A 10,150-nucleotide genomic window follows, 5' to 3' on the forward strand; every position below is an offset into this window, starting at 1 on the left:
ATTTCATGCCAGTATGAGTCTGCAGGCCTTTGAGAGCTGTAATATCTATTTCTATCAGCAGCTTAAAGCTTTGATAATTAGTTATCTGCATGAAGATAAACCAGAGTGAAGCTCTGGAAGAACCTCCACTGTACTTCTGTCAGAACAATCATAAGATCAAGAGCTCATAAAGTCATCAGTTATGTTCTCAGAGATCACAAAGTAGATGAAAAAGATTATTGACGTCCAAATACACAAAGTCTTCTTCGCTGGCTCAGAAGCGATATCTCTCCTCTTCACCCTTGGCACTGATTTAGCTGCTGGTTGAGCTGGACTGGGATTCAGTTCAACAAGTGTTTGACACCGCTGCCATAATTCTGAATATCTAATCCAAATGAATCTCCTCACTGTGAAGATGCCAGACAGCTATATTCAAATATTTACTTTTCTTTTTTAGAATTATTCCTCTCAATCTGCCCTCCACTGCTGATCCGCCCTCTGAGATGAGCCTGAAATGGAGATTTGATTACATTAATGTTAAATTATTACTTTAAACTTAACTTTTGACTCTGTGTTTTTTGGAGTCGTACCAAGAAGAAGTGAGATGTCAAATGTTAGGACACAGAAATCTGTACTGTTCTGGAAATGTAGCCAAACTACAAAATGTTTCCTCCTCAAACATTATGCTCGCTTTGTTTACCTGTGGAAGTAGAAGCTTTGAGAGGCTCACTAACTCAACGCCAAGTCCAAGAGAACGCCAAGCACACAAACAATAGTTTGGTTGACTCAAGAGAAGGAGGCATATCATTAACACCAGAGATGTAACTGGAAGGGGCCAATCAACACCTGATTCCTCTGTTATCACGCTCGCACCCAGAGAGATTCTCCATCAGAGCATCAAAAGGGATATCTGATTCCAAATACAAAACTTGTCGCGGCTGACACATCCAACAAACTCTGGTTGTTTCCCCGAAAGGCGACTTCTTTGGCGAAGAGACCCTGTGTTGCACATTCTTAGAGCAAAGCCGGGCCTATATAAAGCAACAATAAGACGGCGACTGTGGTGCTTCCAAGCGAGTCATCTCCGGCAGCCAGCCTAGCTATCATTATCTGTTAAAGAGCCTCCGTCCCTATGGATCATCATTACGAGGCGCATTAGAAAATACTTTGATTAAACTCCCCTAATCCAGCGCAGACAGCTGCAGTCCATTCACAGCTGCCTAATCTCCCCGCTGCTAAATACCACCGAGACAATGGGCAACAAATGACAACTTACGTGAGAAAGGGAGGGGGGGGAGGCAGAAATAAAGGAGGGAGAAAACAAAGAAAAAGAGGGAGAGAAAAGGGAGGGGAGAGCTGATTCCTCTATCAAAGGCGGGCGGTAAACAGTGCTGATGGTGAGCCGTATCATGCCAAGAGATGGCTGATGCTTTCTGTGAAATGAAAGGGGATCCAGGGGAAGACGCAGGGAATGTGAGGTGCAGGGTAGAGTTTAGTGAGAGGAGGAAGAAGAAGGGGGAGTTGGGGAAAGAGAAGGGGGGAGAGGGATAAAGGAGCGGAGAAGGATGATGGAGTTGTGTCTCCATTCGGATGCAAGATGAAATGTTGCACACGGAGGAGAGATCTCTTTCACGGCGACTCCAAACAGGGCGAAGGCTGCTGATGGGAGCCGCCGCAATCAAGACGAGAGGAGGAGAGCACGGAGAGAAAGAGAGAAAAATGAAACTACTCCTCAATGGTACAAATCACCGCAGGGAGGTTATCAGGGCCGTCGGCAATCACTATAATGACAACATGGTGTGACATGATAGTTACAGCACTCAAAGAAAATCATTCGCTCGAGCTGGGGAAGAGATAGGCAGGCGGGCAGCTTCATAAATACTGGCCTGGCTGGGAAAGAGAGTGTGAATGTGTGTGTGTGTGTGTGTGTGTGTGTGTGTGTGTGTGTGTGTGTGTGTCCAGTGGTTGTTCAGTGGGCAGGTGAGGGTGTTGTGATTGTGTGTTGATAAGTGAGGAGGCGTGCTCATGAAGAATTATTTGTTTTGATTGTGAATTCATCCTTCATGTGTTTTAGCGCCAGGGCTTGTAGGATTGTCCTTCTTTAGAATCAGAACATTTTATAACCACATGTTTCACTTTGTTTCTATCATGTTTGAGATAAGAAGCAGTCTGATGCTTGATGAAACTGTGTGTAGATCAATTGTGCATCATGTATGGCTGCACATACCTTCAACTAATACACTCAAAGGAATTGCAGAAAGCAGTGTCTTACCTGGTTTGAGGGTTGGCATTGCTAAAGCTGGAAGGAGGTGCAATGGCAGAATGATGGACTTCCTGGTGAGATTAGGAACACTGGGACTGCTTCATGATCCTGCTTGATGGTCTAGAACAAGGTGCTTGGTTGAGGGGCGTCTGCACTGCCTTGCTTAGCCTTCATCCATCCTGATCAGGTCCTGGACAAGGGTGAGAAAATGGATGGAATCAAACACCATGTGCAAAATATGTGCATTGAAATTCCCAGATGAATCAACAACGTAAATCAAATGGCACAGGAAATCAAGATCCCATAGCTGTAGAGTTCCAGTCAGCCAATCAAAACATATCTATGCAACACCAAACTCATCTTTATTCCAGTTAATTTACCCATTTGGAGGAATTAGCATTAGTTATAGTTTTCATGTCTCTGCTTAGACGACTTTAACGCTTTTATTAGAGCTCTAAATGTTGGCAGTGAGTTAAAATAAAGCCTGTGTTAGTATATTTATGTCCTTTGAATCCACAAACCCTAAATATTTGCTCATTACTGACACGTAGCTGTAGCTGCTGATGTCAGGTTTTTATTTGATCCGTCTTCTGGGTTTATATTCTGTTAAAAAAGCTTACAGTAGAAGGTCAGTCAGTGGTGAATTTAGCAGACAAATCCAACAGAATCATCAGCTGGACTCGTCGGGTCAGTCTATTTCTTGGAGAGAGCAAATATTATTAACATTTCGTCCACTCTGTGTGTGTGTGTAGCGTGCAGGGTAATTTCCTGAGCCCTGCTGATGTGCTTGTGGATGAATCATACATGGACATGCTCACAACAGCCATGCTGGGGAATAATGAGACCCAATGAAGTGAAGAATATGAACACACCTCGTCTGCAACGCTACCTCTTTCTCACGCACCCCCCCTCCTCATATTCATCACCACCCCCTCTCTTCTTCTCTGATCTCCCTGCGAAGGTGTACCGTACAGCGGCGTGGCGCCTATTCGCGGTGTGAGCGTGCATGTATTATTCCACATCCACCCCGCGTGATGCGATGCCGTGGAGCGGCAGTGCGACGGATTCAAGCGGCCACGGTTGTTATGCGGCGGGATGATTGTGCTTGGAAACAGAAGAGGTCCGGGTTAATACGGCTCAGCTCCGCGTCGGAGAGGCTGCTGGCAGGGGTCAAAGGTCGGCTGATGAGAAAGCACAAAGCTAGCGCCCGGGCTTCTCTCTGTGTTTGTGTGTGTGGGCAGTGCGGAGGTCAGGGAGAGTGAGTCACTGCTACCACACAGGCCTACACACACACACACACTTTTCAAAAAGGCGTACACACAAGAACTCCAGCTCACACACACTGATGAAGACACACAAAAGGCTGGGTTGCACTTTGATGCACACAGATCTGTGCGCGCTGGGCCTCTGCTGTAGGGCCGCCCAGGTTTTATTTACAGAAAATCAATTAAAAACAGTTTGTAGCCCACAGGAAGGCAGCAACAGTGTTATTATGACTTACTGGATCTGTTTCTCATTCTAGACTCAAAACAGACAGACGCTGAGCTACTTACAGAAGTTACACTTTCCACAGAACAACGGCTGAACTGCAAATGTTGCTGCAATCCAAAATCGAAACTTGTAGCCAAGGTTGCCAATCTTTGAGTTGGGAAGAGGGCCAATTCTGGTAGTGAGATGATTAAATAATGCAGAGCAGACAGACTGGTTTATCTGGAACTGTCAAGCTGGGTTTTTCAGGTATCAACAAATAACTAATAAGGCTAAAAGATATGCTACACCTAGATAACTGTCCTCCATCCTTAGGAAAATGCCATAATGCTATAACGCTCTACTACCTGGATGTAAACAAGAACTGATGACAGATGACAGCTCATAGCACGAGGTGGTTTGCCAGTATGTTGATCTAGTAAATGGAGATAAAGTTGCATGTAGACTGTCTGGTTAAACAGACATATAACCACGCTACCAGAGCAAACATTAACCTGCGAGGAGGACCACAGGCTGCTGGTGCTAGCTCTGCAAGTGGTAGCCACACTCAGGAAACAAATTCAGCATTGTTTACCTGCAGACTGTGATCCATGTTAGATACAATGCTATTTAAATAAGCATTCTTGAATATTGTTGCTAATAAAAAGTCGGGTATTCTCCTTTCAGCACGATATTCTGATGAAACAAACAACCAGTAACTTCCTCACCTTGAGCCTGAGTGTGTCTCGAACACACTGCTCAAAGTCACTCCATTATAACGATGGATGGGCACTAAGCTATACTTTCAGTATTGGGGTCAGTCACTGTGCAGTAAACAGAGCTACTCATCCGGCGTAACCCCCGGGTCACCCCTCCCTCGTCTCCCCTCTCTGAGGTCCCCGCAATCATGAAAATGATCACTATCACGGCAGCAGACTCCTCCGCCGCCGTCTACTGGACTCCGGGACTCTGCCGCGCTGAGACAGTATCAGTCAGAGGCCATTTGCATAATAACAGCTCATCATTCAAAAAGGCCCTTTTGTTTGCCGTATAACAGGAAACTGTCAAGATGTCACCCTCGGCTGGGGCCTCAGCACGCCGTGCCGGTAAACAGAGGAGGAGGGGTCTAATTGTGGCGGGTGGTGGTGGTGGTGGAGGAGAAGAGGGAAGGGAGATAGTAAGGAAAAGATACAAGTGGACGGAGTTGAAGCAGCAGAGATTGATAACAAAAAAGAGGAATCAAAAGAGGAGAAAGGAGGGAAGTGTTGTTTGGAGGGAGACAAGTGATTGAAAGGAGATACATGCATCAAGAGCCCACTTAGCCCACTGATTTTTCCTGACCTAAAAGTAAACTCCAGATGAAGTCTGGGGCAGAGAGCTACGACACAGATCTACTATTAGAAGATGATCACTCTCCCACTCTGAGGAATCATTATCTTGTGTCCTGAAGCTGTTTACTAAGAGTTAGAAAGAGCATGACGCAAGTTTTACCTGTTAAATATATTCTACCACTTTGTGCATTGAATTATAAACTCATGTGATGAAGTAAAAGTGCACCTGCAAGCTACCCCCCAAAAAAGGTCTGTGCAAAGTCTAGACAAGCTGGAATATTCCCGGTGAGCGAGGTGGAAGGGTAAAAACGTCCTTCATGTTGAGCAGCTTTTCACTGCTTTACAGTAAGTATTACTTTTCCTACTGTCGAGGTTATATTTCTGAAACCTCCTGATATATATTGTAGGGAGACTAACCCAGAAATATTCAAGCTTCTAACTCCAAGGTAAGAAAGAATCGTTCATGCATCGGTCAGATCTTTAAGGTGGATGAATTTCTCCACCTCTGACGTCTCTTGTTGATTTAAATCGTCTGATAAAAGTCGTCTTACTCTCTTGGTTGCATCGTCTGTGTCTCTCTGACTAAACTCCATTTCTTCAGTCTATAAATCTCTGAAAACCTGATCTTCAGTGAATGACATTATGTGATTAACAGCCTCAACCACCAACGACTGCATTTCACAATTAAGAGCAACACGTAATCCCAGTTCACTTGGAATCCGTGAGATTTTACATATCTTGAGGCTCCTTCAGTTTGCACAGGCGTGAAGCCAGAGCTCACACAGACACACACTTATACTCATGAGCCATGACGAGCTCGCATACACCCAACTTAGTTTCTTCACACCTTCCTGTGTGTCTCTCTGTGTGTGTGTGTGTGTGTGTGTGTGTGACAGGAAATCACCAGCAGCCACTCGACCCAGGAGCGATTTCTCCTCATCTTCGCCGCTCCTCGCGGGCCCTCTCAGCATCCACTCCTTCCTCAGACCTGCTCCTCCACGTCTCTTCCACCCTCATCGCCTCTCACATCATTTGACATCAAAGGGGCCGCGACGACTCTCGCTGTTTACCCTCCCTGGCAGGCGCTCATTACAAAAACATCAAAATAAGCCGTGCAGAGAGGCAGGGCGAATTAATGATCTCCCCGTGCCACCGGTGCCCTGCACGCCCTGGAAACGGTGCCAGGCCATTTGATGCAGAGCAAATACACTCAGATACACGAGCATGTCGAGGCAGACGTGAAGCGAGATGCATATCCATATACCCCGCACACACACAGGCTTTAGTGCCAAGGCCTGAGGATGCTAACGACCGTTCAATTAGTGGAAATTAGGGAAGCATTGTGAGGTCCATGCTGTGACCATTAGCTGTTGGCGGAAAGGACAAGAAGTGAGGGCCAGGATTAATCCCTGAAGAGAAGGAAGGAGAACCTCGCAGGTCCAATACGCTCTCAACCGGGTCTTCAAATTACGATATTTTACGGCCCTTTGGCGTAACCTTTTGTTTGTCATGTCGGGCCGATGCGGTGCCAACAGAGAGGAGCGGGGCAGCATCTGTTTGTCTCTAGTCCATGGGGTTACCATCTGACGATCGGCTCGGTTTAGGAGAGAGAGGTTTTAACAATACAATGCGAATCATTGCAAAGTGTTGGTTCCTGGTGGATTGTTTCAGGGCATCAGGACATTGGGTGAATATTTCACACCTTGGGAATAAGAGCAGGCTAAGAGAGCCTTGTGAAGACTTCATATCAAATATTTCTTTTGCATTAAATTCAAAGTTCTGCTGGTTTCAATCCTGTTCCCAACACAAACGCCCAATAGACGAGCAGTTTGAAGCGACCCCTCATCAGATCAAATGATTCCATACAAAGCGCCGCCCTACAAAAGCAACCCCTGATTGTTAAATCAAAGTGTTTTGCCAATGCATTGTGACACAACACATACATCAGCGTGCTCAGGTCGCCTTGCAACACATGGCTTTCCCCATGCATGTAATGCCAGGTTTTTATTTGGAAATTAATTCTTAATCTAATCTATACAGCCCTATTAATAACTATTATAAAGCACACCCCAGCCATGAATTAATCAGGGATTGGTAATTAGTGTAAAATTTAAATGCATGTTGTAAACCCACATCGAGTGTCTGGCACTAGACGGAGGTGCCAAGCCATCGCTGTACTAATTAGTTTGCAATTATGTTTAATAAGTTCTGTGGAAGCCAATCATCTTACAGTTGGGGAGCTGGGCTCTCCTGATACACTCTGTGGAACCAACATGGAGGAGGCAGGGACCAACATCGTATACATTCTTTTTCCTCCACTATTTCACTCACCCGAGGAAGGTTTGCTGAGTAACGCACGCTTGATTTAAGATTTAAGAAGCATGTTTCCTGCTCGGAGCGTCTCATGTCGGCGTGTTCCTCTCTTAGAGCTGAGAACAATCAGTTTTCTGCTGCTTCACTTTGTGATGAAGTGTAGTGAGTGTTTCCCTACATTTCCCAGAGTGCTTTTTCAAAAACAATGATTATCAGAGAACTTGTAGAACCAGCAGGTTTTGTTATAGTAATTGAGAATTAATATCTTTATAGTGAGGGAGAGTCGGGGAGTCGAGTCTCTCAGTCCATCCAGCTGCAGTCAGTGAGTTCAGGGAAGGTTTATTAACCTCGTTTCACCCTGCAGTCAAACTGCAGACACTAATATGAAATTCAGATTAAAATCCACTCTCAAAGTGGATCAAGATTTCACAGTTACAACAAAAGTGTTGAGCTGTTTCATGATTAATCTGTCAGCAAGAGTCCAAGACTTCTGACACTGACCTCCTAACTGTCTTACAGCTATCATTTAGGCTTTCTTTGAGGTAATGCTTGGCTTGCAAGTATCTTGGGGATGCGTACAGCTCTCTAGAAGTCATGTTTCAAGGAATACATACAAAATTAAGCCACATTAATGTCTGTTGTGAGCAACTGGGTTTGTTACCTTGGAGTGACTTGCATGACAGTAGGTTTGGTGGTCTCTCCATCCTGCCTGCATCGTGCAAACACAGCATTGCATTGATAACCTGCAATGAAATCGAAGATTTGATTAGAACTTCTATCGCAGCTATATTTTAAACACACTGTTATTTCATCTGATCATGCTCATCCAAAAAGGAACACATCAAAGTTGATAAGAAGCATTACCAAGGATGCATTTTATTTCATAAGAGAACAAAGACTACAACAAGTTCTGGAGGAAGAAGTTGTGGACAAAAGTTAATCAAAATCTCCTTCAGAGAGAACAAATGGTTACAGGGGGAGGAAGGGGGGAGGAAGGAGGGGGGGCATGTTGCCAGGCTGGAAGACTGACAACAAAATGAGAGCGTGTAACACTATCACCTCCCAAACCCTGATAAAACAAAGCAAAGTCAGAAGCTCTTTAAATTATACAGCGAAAGTTCGAGGAAAGATCAGGAAGGACGAAGCGATGCACTCCTCAACCCTCCGGATAACAGGAAATAATAAAGAAATCAACACAATGAACAGAATGAATGCATGAACTCTGGCTCGCTATCTGCCAGGCTGACGCTACATTGAGTTGAAAGCACTTTGTGGAACTTGGCGGTGGACCAAAAAGCCTCTAAATGGCTCCTTGGGTGGGTTTAACGGTGGTCAGCTGACAGAGGGGATGGAAGAGGATGGAAGAGAGAGGTGAGGGGATAAAGGTGGACTTCACCTTGATATGGATAAAGTGAGAAACAAAGGCTTTAATGCTCCTCAGGCTGATAAAGTCCCAGCTTGATTTTCAGAAACAGGTGTTTTGTCTGCTTTTCTTGGACGAGCGTCGGAGAGAACAGCTTCAGACAGCAACCAAGCAACATATTAGTCGTTAAAACTCCGACAGCTCGCTACAAAGATCTCCTCCTGAGCCGGTGGCAACACATCGGGGCCTAGCGGCAGGGTTCAGCTGGGACTCTTGGCTCAGGCTCTGCACTCGATCGGGCTCTGCGAGAGTGTGTGTGTTTGTACGAATGTGTGTGTAAGCTAACAGTTGCTGCGGTGCCATTTGGACCGGTGCCTGACACCCTCCGTGTTAATAAGAGTAATCAGTGCCCCCATGCCTGCTACCAGCCTACAAAGCACAGCAGAGACATGGCACAGGCCTTCCCCGCCACCTGAGTGTGTTTACCCAAAACACACACCCCTGCTTCAAACACACACACATACACACACACACCTCATAGAAGCTAATGAGGGGGAAATGCAGTCAATACAGTACAATTGATCAGCATTGTCCGGCGACAGCGTGCGATCGATTGGGTTTCCCCTCTCCAGTAATGCCTCATTAGCCGCGTCTGCAGCACACATGAGCAAACACACAATCAGGTAGTAATGCATCGCACCGCAAACAAATCATAGCATTTAATTTCAAAGCGCTCGCTCGCTCGCTCGGCTTTGGCTCATTTCGCCCCTCTCCTGTGCTTCTGCGGCGGATGAATGTGCCGCTGCAGCTGCATTCCATATGTTTTCATTAATACCAATTGTGTGATATCAATATTAGACCGCGTGTGTGTGTGTGTACGAGTGTTTCGCCTGTGGAGCAGTGGAGGTGGGAGGAAAGCAATCAAACAGTACTTTAATTTTCAAACTGAACCACTTTAGCCCCGTGTGGCAAGGATCCTATTGACATCTGTCAGTTCACTGGTGATATTTTCATGCTTTCACTATTAATGCTCAGAGTTTGCAGAGGGCAGCTTTGCATTAATGATGATGGGACTGTGTTTTGTAGGTGCAGACTATGTTGACTGCATTAAAGTTAACCTCTGGGCTGAGAGTCAAAGGTTAACAAGACGATGAAGAGGACAGAATAACAAGTTTTCTCCACAATAATCCAAATGTAGCTTTTTCTAGCAGCTAGTCTGACTCAGTTTGGTCTTGTTTTTCTGGCCAAAATCCCACATGTTGAAGTCTTTGAAATGAAAGAACAAAACCCTCCTATCAGAGACTCTTAGAGTGGTGAATATTTGGTATTTTCCATCAGTCCAACACAAGACGGGTTATGTTTTTGGTAAATCTTCGGTTTGAAATCATAAACTTCCTTCATTTTAACTTCTTACATCGACTGTGTTCTTCTGGT

Source organism: Notolabrus celidotus, chromosome 24, assembly GCF_009762535.1.
Source record: "Notolabrus celidotus isolate fNotCel1 chromosome 24, fNotCel1.pri, whole genome shotgun sequence".
Taxonomy (NCBI): domain Eukaryota; kingdom Metazoa; phylum Chordata; class Actinopteri; order Labriformes; family Labridae; genus Notolabrus; species Notolabrus celidotus.